The sequence below is a fragment of the Strigops habroptila genome, chromosome 3, assembly GCF_004027225.2.
Source record: "Strigops habroptila isolate Jane chromosome 3, bStrHab1.2.pri, whole genome shotgun sequence".
In the NCBI taxonomy this organism is placed as follows: Eukaryota; Metazoa; Chordata; class Aves; order Psittaciformes; family Psittacidae; genus Strigops; species Strigops habroptila.
The window spans coordinates 23,195,707-23,214,642 of record NC_044279.2 but is presented as its reverse complement, the minus strand read 5'-3'; positions in this window follow the sequence as shown (position 1 = coordinate 23,214,642).

Below are 18,936 nucleotides of genomic sequence, written 5' to 3'. Positions count from 1 at the left end.
GAAAAAAGGAAAATATTTGGAACAACTCTGAGAGATCTTTATTTTCAACTGCATTTTCCAGCAGTTATGTCCTCTTATTTCCAAGGGGTCCAGATAATGCAACCCAGATGCTTCTCTGGCTATCACTTTAAAGACTCCGAAGATGTTTTTCAGCCAGGAAATGAAAAAATCCTTTTACAGCTGTTTCATTTCAACCAATGATTTTGCCTTCAGTTTTGTAACTTCTAACTAAATACAAAATGAAAATGAAAATGAAAAAGTAATTTCAAATGACGAACAAACTTCTTTTCCAAAATATTTTGACATTGTTGCAACTTTCTCTCCCTTTTCACTGAGATTTTATGTTGGAGAAAAATTAAACAATTTCATTCATCTCAGGTACATGTTTAATTAAAAGTAGTGCCCTTTTTTAATGCAAAATAGCTTTTCTAGCATCTCTACCTCCTACACTTCAAATACTAAAGTCAAACTTCTCTTTAAAGCATTTGTGGAAGCATTCTGCAGAATGCTAGGTATCATTTGCTCATTTCCACCCGGGCAGAGGGTGTTTAACATCTCAAAGCCTGAGACGTTTAGAATGAAAATAAACAGATGATAGGGATATTTTTTCTAACATTTACAGTGCAGACTCTACAATCTGTGTTTAAGAATGTATTTTACCAACTAGTTCCAACTCATTTAAATAAAATTCAGGCTTTGAAATGCTTTAAGTACTTAAGTGGCTCTGTGGGCCTAAACCTTACTCCCTCCAGTCTAATGTGTATTGATAATGGTGATTTAGGGGTTACAGCACTGAAAATAGGAACAAGAAATGCCTTTCAAACTCTAGTAAGAGCTGGGGCTAGAGAAGAAGATTCAGGAACAGTCACTTGCACCTTTCAGTGATCCTTGGCCAAAGCCTAAAGAAAACTAAGTTTGAAGTCTTAGGAAAAAAATTAGAGTTTTCTTTCAGCCTGTCACGATCCATGCTCCTTGCAATGATTAAATTTTTTTAAACTGGAAATAGAAACAGTAAAAAAATACCACAAGATATCCTACTCTGATCCTACGAAAATCAAGAACTGAGAAATTACTGGAAATTGCATTAGAAAACCTCACCTAGGAAAATTGCCTGATTCAGGAAACTTCAATGAGAGTGTTGCAGCTGGACAGCTTTTAGCAAGCTGAACAAAGCTTCTGAATATTCAGGTCTCTGAATTTCCTCTTATTTATGAAAACATTGTTTTTAATGTTTATCCTTATGTATGTAAAATCAGATTTTACATGTTGCCCAACAATTGAAGCAGTATAGAATGTCTAGCATGTGAAAAGGTCACAAAACCAGACATTGAGTTTACTGGCTTTGGGCAGAATTGAAGGTTCTTCTCTTTGAGGCTTGAATGCTGTCAGTTTTCTGCACTGCAAAGAACAAATATGCCAGAAATCACAAGCCAGCTGTTCCCTTCTACCAGATATAAACTGCAAAACTCAACAAAACTCTGTAATCCCCTGCTACTGTTGCATTTGCTACTGCTTCATCAGAACTATAAAGCTGTTCTTCCCCCTCAATTTTCTGCTTTACTTCTGCAAGAATTCTCTATATGCCCTATCAAAATGTTATATCCAGCCAAGTTCAATGCTAGACATTCACCCATCAGCAAACAGCTGCTTCTGAAATTCTGCTTGGCTGAAATATACCCCTGTGAGGTGAGCAGGGTACTAAGGTTTTCTTTCTTGTAGCAAAACCTTTGTGTGAGTCTGTTCCACACTGTCCTGCAGAACTAAGCTAGTTAAGAATACCAATAACAGCTCCAATAGCTTGTAGCTGATTTGCATAATGAAAAATCTATATTAATGTTAACTAATTAAATTGGAAAAATGATGTCTGAAAGAAAATGTATTATTCTTTTTGGAAAATAGTAAAATATGTGGAAAGATCACTTTATTGCCAAAAAGGCTGAGTATCAGGCTAAAGGTGGGGGAAAAGATAATATTATTGTATTATAAAACATAATGATCCAAAAGAAAAATGTAGGTAAAATGTTAGGAAAATTTTACATAGGGCCCAGTAGTACTGTGAATTCTTTGTGCAGAAATATTTAAACTGTTATTTTCCATACAGGCATGTCAGAGACATGGTTATCAATTATGCAGGGAATTCAGTGTACCCAGGTCCACAGACTGGTACAGCCAAATTTCGAAAGATGGAGATAGCACAGAGTGAGCGCTGGGGACAGGACAATTAAACCCTTGCACCAGGACACATGCCAGCCACTCAGTACCTATATTTGAGGGATTTTACACACCAATGCCCCATCACTTCTCTCCATAAATATAAATCACACACTGGTTACCAGTCCACTAATAGTTGCTATTACTCTTGCTGTTGTCCACAAGGACCAAGATGGAATAATGACAAGCTTAGAGGAGGAGTGGAACCAGAAAGGTGGAGTTCAAGCAGGTTTGGAGTGATTCCCTTCAAAATGTCTTATATTTTGGCCCCTGAAAAAGCAGTAAAGAGCAGGGATTTTGGCTGCAGCCCTTTTGTATGTGAACATGTGAGGAAGTGTGGGCTTAACCCCTCTGCTTGTCAGTTCCTCTGAAGGGACGGGAAGGGATGCAGCTATAAATTGGGTCACACCATATACCCTGGCATCTGGGCCATTAAAACATGGCACCCAAAAGGAGAGTGAGGGGGTCTTTGCCTACTGCCCGCGTTAGTTCTCTCTGAAATTGGTACTCATGGGTCTTGAGTAGCCTGTAATAAAGAAACTTCAAAGAGCATCCTGTCTCCCCACCCAGGAGCAGTTGGCCAGCACTGACTGTGAATGACACTTGAATGTTTGTGGCTTTAGGCATTTTGCTACCTGACACATCTCATCTTTTACTGACCTAAATTCACATTTTGCAGTTGCTTCAGGGCATTCCTGGAAGGCTGACTCCTCTTTGAAGATAGAAATCTTATAAATGTCAAATACCCCTATGATTATTTACATGCAAATGTACATTGTATCGGTCATTTACATTATAGCACTCAAAATGATAAGGTCAGAATTAAGCAAGAGGTCAAAAGTCAGCATTTCCTGCCTGAAAATAATGTGACCAACTCTAAGCTGAGCTCAGATAGAACAACTGATAGACATCACATATCCTTCCTCGGATATTGGACAGCTTGCAGAACTACAATGAAGTTGTTACACACTGCCTTCCTGTGGCTCCTGAAAATATTTTCACACCAAGTTTCACCATAAAAATGCATCACTGCAGACCAGTTGTTCCTGTGGCCCAATTACAAAGCAATTCTCTCCCTCATGGCAATTTAACAGCCCTATTCCACTAAATTCTTTACATTCTCTATCTTTAGGTAACTCTAGAGCCTGGTCCTACTCATAGTAGAGTCAATGAAGAAAGTACAGTAATTTTGATGATACAGGATCAGATACTTAGGCAAGGCATTTTATCAGCTTTTTTATCATCTTTTTTTTAAGAACTGGTAATGAATGCAGTAAATAAATGCATTTACTTCTTTACCTCCTCAGTCAATATACATTTATTCTATTTTCTGTGTTCCTTCCTATCAATAATCTATAGTTGTGTAGCATTTGTTTGCCTTTTTTACCCTCCCATCCTATTTCTGAATTGCTCTTTAATTCTCTCAGGTAAGGCCAAGTTCTCTTACTTTCTCCCCTTCATTAAGAAAATTTGTGGTATAAGAAGGTGCTGACTTTTTAACCTATATTTGCATTCTGCAGGGGTTTAGTTTTACCTTGCATGAACAAACCCAGAGTTATTCACAAATAAAAGCAAGAAAAGGTGTATCTGTGCTTGATTTTCCCTCGGAGACAAGAAGAGCCACTGAATAAGTAAATTGTATTTGCTGGAACATTTTCTGCATTAGCAGCAGTTCTCAGGAAATTAGTTGTAGTAAGTTGTTCAAGTTTCACAGGCCAGTGGGCATGGGGTAAACTTAGCGGTAACAATCAGAGAAGGAAAAGTCTTTCTCCCTCAAGGAAAGATAGATATTTGGAGAAGAATAATATAAAGCAGTTGTTCGGTGAAAGAGCTGTATCTAGGAAAAGAAATGCTGAGAGAGAATAACAAGTCTCAAACTAGTGGCTTCATCTAACAGCAGAAGAATACCAATTAAATTATATGTAGCAGTGGGACATCTTGAAGCAGTGTCCCTGCATTTGCGATATTGCAGGGACCCTACCTCAAAAATATGTTAAGCATTACAAGCAACTTAGATTAAAAGAATACAACCAGGAATTGAAGAGACCACTACATACATTAAAAAAAGATAAAAATGACTGACTACACAACGATTCCTGGTAAATGAGGACAAAATCATAGGCTATAATAAAAATTGCTGGGGATACAAGAAAAGGAAGGATCTCTCTTGTGTGTTGTCAAAGATTTATAAAGAAAAACTGTGGATTAAACCTACAAAAGGAGGGAAAGTCTAGTGAATATTAGGTTGAAATGAGAGTTGTAAGATTATTTTGTTCTATGAGAAGTATCTGAAAAGAGTACATGAAGCAGGGAATATACATACATTTTTAAAGAACAGACCAAGTGACCTATTAAACTATATCTCTCTTGGAATATTCTGACAGCTATATTCAGAGTATAAAATGTCATTAACCTCAATATCATTGATACTTTCAATAAAAGAACAAGAACACCTTGTTCCTGTACAAGAGAAATAGAAAACATTTTGTTTCATGTGTAAATTATCATTGCCTGAATTATTTTGGATATGAACTAAAAGAACTGAAGCGTTTTAGGCCATCATAACTCATCCTGCAGTTTTCTAATCCCTGCATGCAGGGACCTTCACTTGCAGCCCTAGCACCATTACCTGCAGAGGGATGCCAGGTTGTTTCATATCATCCATCTGAATTCTCTCACCTTCCCTTTCCAGAACTGATGGGGAGAATGATGCTCACTGTCAAACACACTTTAATGTGCTGGGCCAAAGTTAATTACACAGGACTTAGGCTGGTTTATACCTGCTTAGGACCCAATGCGTGACAATGCTCACTGTGTTGGGAAATGAATGACAAGCGCTACCCTACTAACGCATGATGTAACCATTAACTCAAGGGCAGTCACAGAGGAAGCTATAAAGGAGGTAAAATCAGTAGCGCATAGACACTATTTGCTAAGTGCCAGCTGTTAATCCAGGGTAATGAGTTAATTTTTAAAGGAAAAACTTACCATGAGTCATGCATGCTCCCACAGCTCCCAGATGGATTGCACCTTGCTGGGATATGGAACCTGGTCTGGGAGCAATGGTGAGGATGGTGTCAAGCTATTTTACTTTCTGAGCTTGCCTGTTGTCATTACCTGTTTTGCTATATTTTATGACTCCTGCTTCCAGATGGCAATTTATAGCTTATCTGAATAATAATAAAAAAAAGGTAATTTTTCTCCCTGTTTTGCAGATACGTTCTCTAATTGTGATAAACAATGTATATCACAGCAAATGTATATTGTGTGCTGCTGAACAGGCATGGTCAGAACACTAGGGTGATTTTTCCCAGGCACGCTTTTACTTATGGTGTCGCAGAAAAGAGAATGAAGAAATACCAGCTCTTCCCTCTCCTGCTTTGTGACAGGCTGATACAACATGCGTTCGTCCATGTGTCTGGTAGAAGGGCAGCCACTCCAGGCAGAACAGGACAGTATCTGTTATCGGGTTTCTATGGGGCAGTTCCTTTACTTTGGTTTTCTTTAGCATCTGTTTTTGAAAGTAAATTAATTTAAAAGGTTGGCTCCTTTGATTGTGAAGTATTTTAGGTCAATCTATGGGTAGTCATTCTATAACACAAACTAATTTTGAGCTGTTTCTTTGTGTTATGGGGAGATGGATGAGTGCTGGGTAAAAGCACTCCTGAAGCACTCGGGATCTGTTAGAATTCCTCATTTTCTAAAACTAGATTTCTAGCCCCACTGGTGTAACTCACCAAGCCAAAGGGTTTGAATGTGTGTATGCTTGTATGTATGAACTCGTCAAGCTACTGGTATCTGCATTTGTTCTCTTTGAGTCACCATTATTAAATCTGTCCTGGTTGCTGCTCAGATCCTATTGATGACCATACTGATGTCCTATGTTTGTTCTTTATAAAAATAACTTGTCCAGTTTATTACTGCAGCAATTTGATAATAATTTTTTATATAGTGTACATCTTTACAGCTAACTTGGTACAGGCAATGCTTTGATTAAACTGTCTAATGCTGTATGCTCTGTATGAAATCACGTTTTCATTTTCTTTTTTTTCCTTTTAAGTAGGTAATTATTAGAATTTATCTCTATATAATTTTATTAAAAATTAAGCTAAACATCCAGTATGCAGTTATGCAGTATCTTGGAGAAAATGTAGATGAGCCTGTAAACTATACAATTGCTGCCCCAGTGAGTCCCTAGCATGCCTTCAGCCTGTGCACTGACTTCCAAATGGAATAATTTTGTGTGATGATATTCACATTGTCTTTATCACATCCTGAGTAGTGTGATATAGCGCAGAAAGTGCTTCCATCTCCTATGGAGAGAAATTGCTTTTCATTTGCTGTGTGAATAACTGACTATTTAGGTCTTGAATTGATCTACATACATTTGATGTGCTAATTAGAGACCTGCTCTTGTTAGGTACCATCTGCAGGCAATGGAGAGAAACAGGCACTTGTGCAGGGTGATTCCTCCCCCTTCACCCACCATTCAGGATTTGAGATAAACTTGAGAGGTTCCTGCAGAGCGAGTCTATGACAACTGCATTCCTAAAGTAGGCACCTCAGCTACATGCCTGAAGTTGCCTGGGTAAACTGCACTGTGACATTCAGTCGTTATGACCTTAACCATTTATATGTTAGGTCTGTGGACCCAGGTATATGCCCGTGATTTACTCAGTCATTAGAGGGAGAAAGTATCTCCTGGCAAGGATAAATCTGCTAGACAGTTGTTGTACATAGATGGGATGAGTCATGCTCTAGGGGTTTCTGTCTCTTTCTGTTGATGATAAAGAGTGTCTGGAATAACTACATTGGAGCAGGAACCTAACTTTTAGATGACTGAGAGAAATCCCATCCTACGTGTTAGAGGAAAGTATCATTTCAGCAGCTTAGTAGTCATCTTTTAGCTTATCCAGTAGGATAAAACAGGCAGCAGGATGCAAGCTTCCCTGTAATGTTCTGAGTATCATTCAAGGTTATTAAGCTCTGATTTGCCTGAAGAGTGAGAAAATAGCCTTCATTGTCGTTAACTCAGTTACTTTCAGCTGTACACCGGATTTTATGACAGAGAGCTAAAGTCATTTTACCAATTTTATGTGATGCAGCAGGTAGCCAAGGTACTAACTGGACAGACTGGAATTGAACTTTCAACTTAGTTGTGATGCCATGGTAGCAGGAGAAAAAGAAAAAAAAAAAAAGTAGATTTAACTGTAGATACTTCGAATCCGTTAAGAGAAGGGGTGGAGAACAGACCAGTATTGTTTCCATATGGGTTTCAGAAAGATGTTAATGTTCTCAAGTCATGATGATCATGATTGTGATTTGATAACAATGCCTGAAATGAATTTTTAGTGGGCTTTATATATCTTATGTTTGTAGAGTTTAAAATCTTTTAAAAGACGTAATAATTCAATAATCATATTCCATGCAAGAGTGAACAATTGGCTGCTATACTGGAAAAGTCCTTGCAAGGCTACACAGACCAGCTATGGACAAGTTGCTCAGTATTGGCTTGTGCTGTCTTGGATGAGCTCTGCAGCGCAGAAGCAAGATCAAATATGAGTTTAAAGTTTAATTCGTTCTGGTTACTGGCTGCAATGTGCAGAAATCCAATGTTTGCTTTTGGTCAGGGAGGACATAAATGATGCACATAATGACATAAATGAGCCCAAACCTGATGTTTTCACCTGGGCAATTCACAAAAATAAAATATGGGCCTATATTTTTGAACACAGTCATTAATTCTGGGTGGTGCAATGTCTAAGTACCTATCTTGAGACTCTACTAGTTAAAATATCTGAATTAGCCTTACACTGACTGAGGAGTTTTTAATGCTTTTGAAGACAAAAATGCAGCAGCAGAAACTGGGAGGAGTTTACAAAATTACTTTGGTTCTCGTATTTCTACTCTGGTTTGCAATGAAAATGTGAGCTGCCTTTAAAAACTTCATCCAGCAAACAATCCTGCAATGTGCCTTATCTCTTGAATTATAATGTTGCCTGGTGTATCTGCAGCCATCAGGTATTATGTATCAACCAAACTAAAGAAAAGAATTCTTAGTCAAAGAGATCTTTGAATACTGTAGAAGTCAAAGAATACAATCCTGAAAGGGTCCTCTGGAAATAATCCGATTATCGCTTGCTTTCCAAAGTTTATAGGATTAATTATACCTACAACTTCCTTGAAAGATTTCCCAACTCTCCTAGACAAAGTATTCTATTGTTTATCTGCTCTTACTGCTACTGAGGTTTCTAATATTCAATTTAAGTCTTTTTTAATGTGATTGAGATTCATTAGTCTTTGCCTAACCCCTAGCGGACATGGAGAATGTGGGAGTTCATCCCTTTTCATCCTTTTCCCATTTCATGCCTATAAAAAATATATTACCATGTTTTCCTAATAATGTCCTTTAGAGAAATATCTTTATTTCTTCAGTCCTACCTTGCTCTATTTCCTAGACTTCTATTGTTTTCCATGTTCTGCTGCATCTTCACTATTCTAGTCAACTGATTTCTTCTACCTCTGGACAAATTTTTGCGTATGTCTCTACTGAGTTGAATCCAACCTTTTCCTGGTCATTCCTTCCATATGAAAATTATTTCTTTTTGCCTCATAGGCCAGACCTCTGGCAGACGTGTAGGCCATCCATGGTGTGTGCCACACTAAGCAAAAAGTAAACACTTATCTGAAGATACATTTAAGCCTCTAGTAGGATTCTGAGGAGGCTGTGCATGCTGAGCTGGCACATAATTTCAGTCCACATCAACACACATACGTATGAATATATATGACTTGCTGCAACTTCACCTGTGATGCATTTGTGTACATGTCACACTAACAAAGAGTCCTATTGCTGCATGCTTCTAGCAAACGCGTGACTAATTTGGCAACTGGGCATTTGGGGACTTTTTTACATCTTTTCTTATACTAGTGTATTTTCCTGATCATTTTTCTACATTTTCTTGGTGACAAATCACTTCATCATGATATTTTTTCTCACATCTAACCACTATGAAAACATTTACAAGCAAGAAGCAGCTGTTTTTTGCCAAAGGAAAGCTATAAATTAATCTTGTAATTCAAATGAGTGGCATGTTTTGGATTCATGGCAATTACTCTGGCCCAAAGAAGGAGAAGGAGCCTAAAAAAAGTGAATCAATAGCTCTGGACAAGTTCTTATAAAATGTCCATGAGGTAAGACTCAGCTTTCTCTCTCTGCTATGGATAGGTGCTGCATGCTTTAGCGTTAATCACGTAAACAATTACTCCTGTGCAAAGCTGCAGCAGGTATTTAGGGCAGGATTAGAGCAAGATGTACATTGACTGACTGCAAATCTATTCCTGAGATATCCAGCAGTGTTTTATAGGTAATTATGTGTTGTAAAACTGTTTGAAGTAGCAAATAAAAGATTATCTACTAAATATGGTTGCAGAATGGTTGTGTATCCTGTGGTAATTGGAAGTGATTGACTTCTTTGAAAATGTCTTTTGAAAATGAATGAATATTTCCCTAAGTTTTACTTAAAAACTAGTATGATAAAATCCCAGTTTAAGACATAGACTAACTATTGTCTAATCCATTATTAAGTTTCTCTTATCCGGGAGCATGTGAATTCAGAAGTAATGAAAGAGGAGAGAAGGAGATGCTTCTTAAGATGTTTTCATTGCTGATACAATACTCAGTAGAATTCACACATTTTTAGGATTTCCCCAGCTTGCAAGATCTTTCCCCTTTTTCAGTAAATTGAAAATTTCCTTTATGTTCAGAGAAACATCTGTCCTGGGTGATTCACTCTGTTTGCTCAACATAGAAGAGAATAGTAAAAATCCACCATCTAAAACAATCCTACCTATAGCTTTTGAACTTGTTAATCTCTGTCTCACTCTCACATTCTGTTGGTCTCGTAATGATCTGATTACATGTGGTTTTGTTAGCAAGTTCAAACACCTGTACTTGGGGTCTGAAAGACAGAATTGGAAATAAATAATTCACACTGGCAGACATTCCAGAAGTTCATATATCATCTTTACAGAAACAGTTTCCAACTACAGTCAAGCATAGAAGAAACTGTGATGGTTCTCAAATGACTAGTCGAAGAGTATAAAAAAATACCCCCCAGAAATTCTATTTCTATATTGCAGAGAATTAAACTACTGAAAATTAAATGCAGTCTAGACATGAAATTCTCATGGAAAGCACCATTTCCTAAAGCTATTCCTTTAAGGCCTAAAAATACTGGGCAATGCCATCTTGAAGCGTAGTATAATTTTTATAATGTACAAAAATATTTTAAGACCATATAAGATAAATAACCCATGAACACTGACACTGCTGCCAGGAACCACCATTTCACTTGCCATGGGTCTTCCTGAGTTTATTTTGGCACTAGTCTATATGACTCCAAGTAGTTCTTTTTATGTCTTTAATATGTAGATTGCTAGCCTGGGAAGACACTTAACTTTTCTATGCTACTTTGCAATCCAAATGACTATTACCTCTGCTACTTTGCAATCCAAATGAACTGCTACCTCTGCAGCTTTCAGAAGTCATTTGAATTCGTTTCACAAGCAGGTGAGGCAGTTCAGAGGCAGTTTATAACACAGATTTTCTTTAAGGCCACATTCCAGCTGTGTTAGGTGTGGGAGCTAGCTAGTAAGCAATCTCCTATCCTAGCCCCTGTGAAAACCCTTGGCTTTGTTTTTAATTCAAATTCAGGTAGTCATCTTCACACAGAACGTTTATAACCTACTTTAATTAGCACTTTTCTCAGCAGGCTTAGTTAAATTGGACTCTTATTTTTTGAAGTTAACAGACAGTGGGATCTGTTTCTCCAAGCATTCTGATAAACTAAAATACCTATTTATTTAAATAATTTTTTCAAAGTTATTTTAGAAATGCATAAAGTCTTTCTCAAACTGGATTTATAATTTCTTTTATTATTGTTCTTGATATGGAAATCACAAGCAAAATTTCCTGGCTCTGATACCTCTATCACTCTGACAGAAACAAGTAAGGAACACCCTCTGGTTGTTTATGCAAGATGGGCAGGCTATTTCTGGGTAGATCCAGTTAGAAATGGGTACTCATCTATTTCTGATTTCCGCAGAAGTGATATGCAAGCCAGCAACAGGTAAATAAAACAAACAAACAAATAGATTTGAGAGAGGCCTTTGCAGCTCTTGAACTTCTTGTAAAATAGGGCACAGATTGATCATAACCTTTTACTACTTTACATTTTAGAACTTCCCTCCAGTGCATGAATAGTTACAGCAAAGCTGTAATGAGTTTTTACTCTCCTTGACTTCACAAGCAGAGTTGATGGCAGGGAAAAAACAAGCAGACTCAGCAGACAAGTTTTGAATGCTCAGGAGAAAGAGCTAATTTAACTGCAAGAAGGTCTCAGAAGTAGAAAATCCTTGAGATCAAAGTCCAAATCCAGCTCAATACATGCAAAGGTGAAAAGAACAAAAACCTACCAATCAAACACACTGTAAATTACTGCTGGATGGAAACTGTTTGATAGAACTATCTTTTTTTTTTTTTTTTTTTTACAGAAAATGCCAATCTGTTAAAAAATAACAGAAAAATAAAAAAGCAGACGACCAGCAGAAGCTAGTAGGGAATACAGGCTTCTCCAACTCATGTAAGTCCATATTGACTGCGAAATAGAAAAATAGTGTTTCTCATAGTTGGAAACATGTACTTGCAGCAGAAGAGGCATTGCTGCAGTCCAGAGCCTGCTGGGTTTGTGTAAGATCCAGCTGATGGCAATTTTGGCTGCGGAATGCTGCCTGTGTCGGTGTTACGTGTCTCTGCTGCACATGTAGAGAGCTTCCAGCTGAGCGGTAGGAGGGCAGGAGGGGACTGCAGCAGCCTCGGTCACCCCAGCCAGAGCTCATTTCCAGGCTTACTCCTTCCTCCTTTCCTCCTCTCTTGTCTGCCTCCTTTTACACAATCTGTCGCAGAGCAATAGCCAGGAAACCAAGCCTAGTCCCTCGTGAGCCTGGCATGTGTCTTTGCTTGGGGCAGTGTTATGTCTCCAAGTTTGGAGTGAAGGTCAAGATTATTTACCAAAGATAGTTTATTCCTGGGCAGTATCATATGTAATTTTTTCATTGTTCTCAGCGACTATGGTTAATAAACCATAGTATTTTAGGAAAATGTGGGTGGAGAACATTAACATGGGTTTTGCATGTCTACCACGTTAATGAAATCCAGGTGGATTATATTGCCGTAAGAGAAAAGGAAGGTTCTGGCCCGTAAGACACATTCTGCACACAAAAGTGAAGTCTGGCTGTGAACAAGAAGTGGGATTTCCTGGGGTCCAGTGGTCCTGGTACCCTAAATGGCAAGAATTTTGGAGTATAAGGAAGACTGGTAAGTGCTCCTTGTACTCTCCAGTATTTACAATGGTGAGGATGCAGGGTGGTGTAGTTTCTTTTCTATGCTGTTGTGGTGAGGAGGTGTGGTTCTCTTTCTTCTCCCCACGTGTGATTTGAATCTATGTGGAAAGGATCCTTTTCTAGACATCCACATCAATGCACATGAATACAGAAGTGGGCTTACTCTTGCTAAAGGCACAATCCCAAACATCACTGTATTAACGAATGTGGGCTTATTGGTATAGATCTGCACAGATGCACCAGAGCTACGTTCACTGCATGGATTTTCACAGTTGAGAATATGGAACTAGATAAGCTTCAGAAGCATCCTGTGCTATCGCTGTTAGTTTAAGCTGGAGTTTAGTTTCCCAAACCTTTTTGCACTTGGGCCGGGTGAGGGAGGATGTCCCTTTACTCCTTGATTAAAGCTTCTATGTACACATGACACACAGGAATGTATCTATCTTTCTTGACATAAAACCATTTCACTCAGAGTGCTTTTAGCTTTCCCACTTGAAGATATAACTTGAAAGTGCCTTGGCATAGATTGACATAAAAGACAATGAAACATGAAAGGCAATCAGGTAAATAAGAAAATTCTTATTTACTAATTTTTACAGGGCCTATTGTCATGGCAGCTTGGCAAGGGATTAGCAAGATTTAAATGTAAATTAGATCTGTCATTCTCAAAACTGCATTTGGCATTCGTTAGTCAGAATTATAGGGAAAAAAATAAAGAAAAGGCAAAGAGCCTTCTGTGTTGCCTTTAAAAGCTTAGATCTGAGTCCTGGAAGGCACTGAGTGCAAGCCACATTGCAGGAGGCCTCCCAGGGGAGAGTTGTGCTGCCCATAGCAGGATTCCTTTAGCTGGCACAGAGGAGCACAATTCAGAAGTAGCCTTGCATATGCAAATGCGCCAGAACAGGAAAAATCCTAACTGCAGGAGTGTGGTATGTGTCCAGACTAACAGCTCTGCAGAGACAGCAACAGCAGAGCTGCTCTGCAGAACTGAGCATGGGACTGAAACCTGCCAATTCCATCCATGTGGGCTTCTAGGCTTAGAAGGTGTAGTGCAGAACCATCCCTCATAGAGAGCAGCTCAGGCCCTAAAAGTAGTCCAGACATACTAAAAATGTTCTGTGCCGAACAAATACTCTGTAGCTTTTCACACTTTACCACTTTCAAGATCCAGGCTGGTGTCTGCATTTCATTGTACTGTGCAGGTAAATGGCTTTATTTGGAAATAACAGGAAACTCTCCTTTGGACTCCATTACATGACACAGATGGACAGTGGGAGTTTTTGGAGTGACTTGAACTGCTGTTACACAATAGAGGGCTCTGGTACATTCAGGAGGTACTTCCACCTGGAAATTTTATGCACACGTAGGAATGAAAATATTCTCTTAGGTTAAATGACAATATGCTCCCAAGCTCCCTAGTTTTGTTGTATGCTTAAAGTGGGGCAAGACATAGGTGTACAGATTTCCATGTCTCTTCCCCAGTTTCCTGGTTTCTATGGTAGGGAAACCTGGTAACAAAAGCCAGAATGAGACCATGTGAATTCAGCTCAGATCCTTAACACAGATGCTCAGAGAGTAAGATTTCAGGATGTCCACAGTACGTGCTTGTTGGTCAGATCTGTGTAGACCTCAGTGCTAGAAAAAGTAAGATTTGCAGCTTCTCTAGCACCTAAAGTGTCTCCTTCAAGCAAAAGAGAACGTAGGTGCTAGTTGCTTACGATGGCCCACCTCTGTGGGTAGCTGAACCTTGTACCAAATTGGGTGTCTTGGTCGAGTTAAGCCATGGTTCTCCAAAAAGCAGTTTGAATTCTTTAGGCTGGAGCTGACAAAGTACTGTGGAAGATATCTGGAAAACCTTGGCTGAAGAGAAAGAAGTGGTAAATTGTGACAAACTCATGTCTAAATGAGGAAATCAAATCTCAGGTGCACATTAGGAATGCCAAACATATATGGTGCTAACCAAAACTACTGGTGTGACTTGAGCTTTCATAGCTTACCTGCAAGAGGTACAGCGCTGCCCGCGTCTGGCTGAGGGAAATGCACAGCAACATCAAGAATCCTGGGAGTGAGTTAGGGAAGTCAGTTCCATATTGTGAAGGGCTGAAGGAAAAGAGCATCCTGAGAAATATGAATTGGAGGGCAGGCTCTGTCCCATGGGCATGGCGGGTGAGCATAGTATGGAGTAGGTCCCTCTGCCTTGGGGATGTGGAGGTTAAGATGGGCACTTTGGAGAAATGAAGGTTGGAGGTGGGTGTGTCCTGAGCTGTGCTGGAATAGAGCAAGAGAAGACGACCTCTGTGGAGAGTGGGCTTTAGAAGAAGGGGATATGGGGTGTGCAGAGTAGGATCTGACAGGTTCACAGGATAGCTGCAGAGAAACAGTAAGTTTACAGCTGCCTTAATACCTTGCTCTGCTGAGAGATGAAGAAGTGCAGGGAGGCAGGAATCATCTCAGTGGAATCAGACTGGCAGAGGAGCAGGGGATGTGAGGGGAGAAAGGAAGGGAGATACCACATCCTCAGCTGAACCCCCTGCCTCCCTTCACTCCACTGGGTGCCCTTAGCCTTGTACAAAATCACAATGTTGAGTTTTGCCACTGATTAATAATGGGATCAATTTCTCAATGCTTTATTCTTGGGGCAGAAGAGTTCAATTTTGCCTACACTGCTTAGAACCTCTGGACCACCTCTGCCTTTGCACATTACATGCCGAGTTTTTTATTATTATTATTAATATGTAACATTCAATGGTATCAACTGGGTGGTATTTACATCTTTTATCAGCTTCTCTTCCCACCTGGGATGACACCTCCTCTCTTCTTAGCTGCCAGCTGTGGCTTCTCTAATTTTTCACCTTCTCCTACTGCCACACGGGCACCAGGAACACCTTCCAATTTGTGTTATATCAAAGGGAAATGAGGAGCCATCCAACAGCCATACTCTAATGATTTAGAGGAGCACAGTAACATTTAGCACCAGGTTATTGGGTTGAATCCAGCTCATTCAGTAGCGACTAAAAATTGTCAGTGTCTGCTGATGGGCTGGCAGCTGTGGGGCGTGATACTGGTGGCTCTTCTCCAGTTGCTAATGGACAGATGTCCACATCATAAAAATACGAATAAAACTAACGCTTTTGCTGGCAGGCTCAGCAAGGGCACTGAGGCTGTTCTTAACACTGAGCAGTGCTCACAGAGAAGCCTGAGAGTACTGGCTGAATAACTTGCAGATCACCCCGCTGTTGGGCTTGTTTCGGGAATGGGAACCTTCTGTATCAGTGACTGCAAGTCTTGTTTTGAAAGTAGTTTGATGATAGAAGCCAGAGGGGATGTTACTGTAATGAACTGAAATGAAAGTCTTGAGACTAAAATCGATTCCAATGACAAAATTGGTTTTATGCTGAGGAAGAAAAGAAACAGTTTTTGAGTTGAAATGTTAAAAATATAACAGAGGGGCCACAGCAATAATTGAGTCTAACCCATGGCATTGCCTGCCATCCCACTGCTGTGGGAACCCCTCAACCCAAACTTCTGCATGACCATAGTCAGAGCTAGGAGTTTAACAACAAATAGAGGAAGCTTGTTTAATTATCTTTATCGGGGTGTTAACAAACGCATCAGCATCTGCGAGGGATGCTCTGGTAGTCCTTCCCGAATCTCTGTGGGAGCAGTCAGCGGGCCCAGTGCAGCTCAGTTCAGTGATCTCCAGGTGCAGCAACCTCGGTACCTGCTCACTAGTGGAGGATCTCCTCCTATGATCGTGTTTCCTGTCCAGCGTGGATGCACTGCCTCGGGGTACTCAACACTCTGTCCATGCAGGTTACAGTTTTGCTCTCTCCCTACCCCATTTCTGTGCAGCCATTAGTCAAAGCACTGCTGCATCAAAACGCAAAATTAAGTCAAACTATAAAACATTTCTTCCTTTAGGAAAAAAGAACTCATTCAAAGCATTTTTTCAGTAGACAATAAAACATTGTGTAAGACCTCTGACAGGTAGTGTGTTGTTATACTACTTACTGCAATCAGCTGTGACAGGAGACACCTTTAATCAACTACCCTATAATTATGCTAAGGCTTTCACCAAATACAAATCCCAATTGGCTGGGCCAGAGCCCTGCCCTTCCAGACAGGAATAATTATTTTGTCCACTCACTTGATCATTCACTCTAGCAAACCCTGACCTGTAGAGCTATGTAGGTGAGTATTTACTGCTTATTTTTCTCTTGCTTGCGTTTTTACTATTTTGAAATGTAAATCTCAGCCAAGGATGGGTAAATTTCAGTAGGACTTTCCAGAAAGATTGTCAGGAATTGTGAGGGGTACCAACCACTGTTCTGACCCGTGTATGGTATTACCACCCCATTCTCTCTCTGCCTGTTTTAACTTTTTTTTCAATGCGAATGATACACTGAACTATTGCACACACAACAGGTTACCTATAAGCTGCAGATATGTAGCTCTTGGAGGTATTGAGTTGTCTATGTCTCCATACCAACAAAATTGCTAAAATGGCCTAAAAAACTTGAAATAAATCTTACTTAAAATAAGATTGTTAGTCTAAGAGGGGTGGGAATAGAGTTCACTTAGAGTAAAAGTAGGGATTTTCTTGGTTTTAGGAGTCTACTGGTATAAACTTCTGCTTGGGGAAGTTTAATAAGAAGTTATTTGTCCCTAGTGAATGCTTCTAGTCAGGGGTGAAAGAAAAGACACCTGATTGTTTTCAGCCTTTCAACAACTCGAGGAAATGATACGTTGTAGTGTAATAGTTATTTTGTATGTGGAGCCACAGGTGGCTAAGGCAATCCACAAAATACCCGAGTCAGAGGTTTGAGTCAGAGTTGCTCATAAGCAATAGAGCGCACGCTGGGCAGTTCCTGCACAGCTGCGGATTGGCATGGGTTTCTGCTGAAGTCTCCAACGAGAAATCTGAGAGAGGGTGAGCAAGCACCAGGCCTGAATGGCACACGCTGTCCCCTGGCAAGTGGTCCACAATCACTGTCTCAACATGCTAGATGTTGAGGTCTCTTACCCTCTAGACTTCATTGTGGCTCTTGGCCTTGCTGTTTAGTCAAAACATGTCAGGATTTGCAGGTTACTTCAGGTAGAAAAAGACATGGTGATGAGGTCAGGTATCCCCGCTGTTTGTAAGGACAGCACCAGCTTTGCCTCCCTAGCAGTGGCAGGTCCAAAGAAACAGAAATTGCTGTTGGCTCAGAGCCACAAGCCTCTTCTTTCAGCTCCCTCCCTGTAAATCCTTTTCCTTATGCTTTCTTCAAGGGTTATGCTAATGTGTTTGCTCGGGCAGGTCCAACTGTGCTTCTTTCTTCTTTTCAGTTGAAACTGTTAATTCTCTGCATAACTGTCTCCCAAAACAGTGCCAGATAATGCTAATGCCTCCTTTATAAATCACCAGTGTTCTGCATAGCTTTGTACTCACCTTTGTTTTGAGCCTTTGACATCTGCTTATCCATCTCTCTCACTTATCTCCAGGGATGGGTGGCAATTATACTGGCTCCTCAGTATTAGTAGGTTTATCAAAATAACAAAGGACTATGAGGACTGTGAAGAAACAGCAGGTGAAAAGGGACACAGTAGGAAAGAGAAATTATCTTTGAGAGAAGGTTCATCTCTTTACTGAGGTTTCATATTTTCCTCGGATTGTATTTATTTATATACAATTGTGTGGGAGAAAGGAATATGGAATGAATTACAGTCCCAGGAGAGGAAGGTTAAAAAGAGAGAGCATTCAGGTATAGCACTACAGAACTTGAAACCACATACTGTGAAGACAGATGTTACTATGCAAACTGGTACTGAGGTTAATAATACGTACTTATTTCCAAGGATAATTCCCTTTGACGACTGCCCCCCTACCTCCACCTCCTGTTGCTCTAGCTATGAAGCATTGCTACTGAAAATCCAGGAATAACTTCATCCATGCAGGCTAGGTTTACTCTGGGCATATATCTGTTCCCCTACTTTTAAAAGGGAACACCACTGTCATTTTTCTTGAAAGAACCGAACCAGTTTCACATTCAGAATTGGCTTCTGTGTTAATTTTAATGCTGCATTACTTCCCAGAATTAAGCAAAAGTCTGTTCTCTCTTCCTCAGGTGTTCTCCAGCGCAATCTTGCCTCTTCCAAAGGCACAGCTACTTTTGTACAATGTAGATCATTTTACCATATTAATCCCTAGACCGGGGTAATGATTAGGTGGGTGGAAAATATATTTTTAACACAGATATGAAATGCAATCTGCTTTGTCCAAACATGTATTGAAATTATTTCTGTGCTGCGTGAAAGCTTCAAAAAAAAGAACACTATATT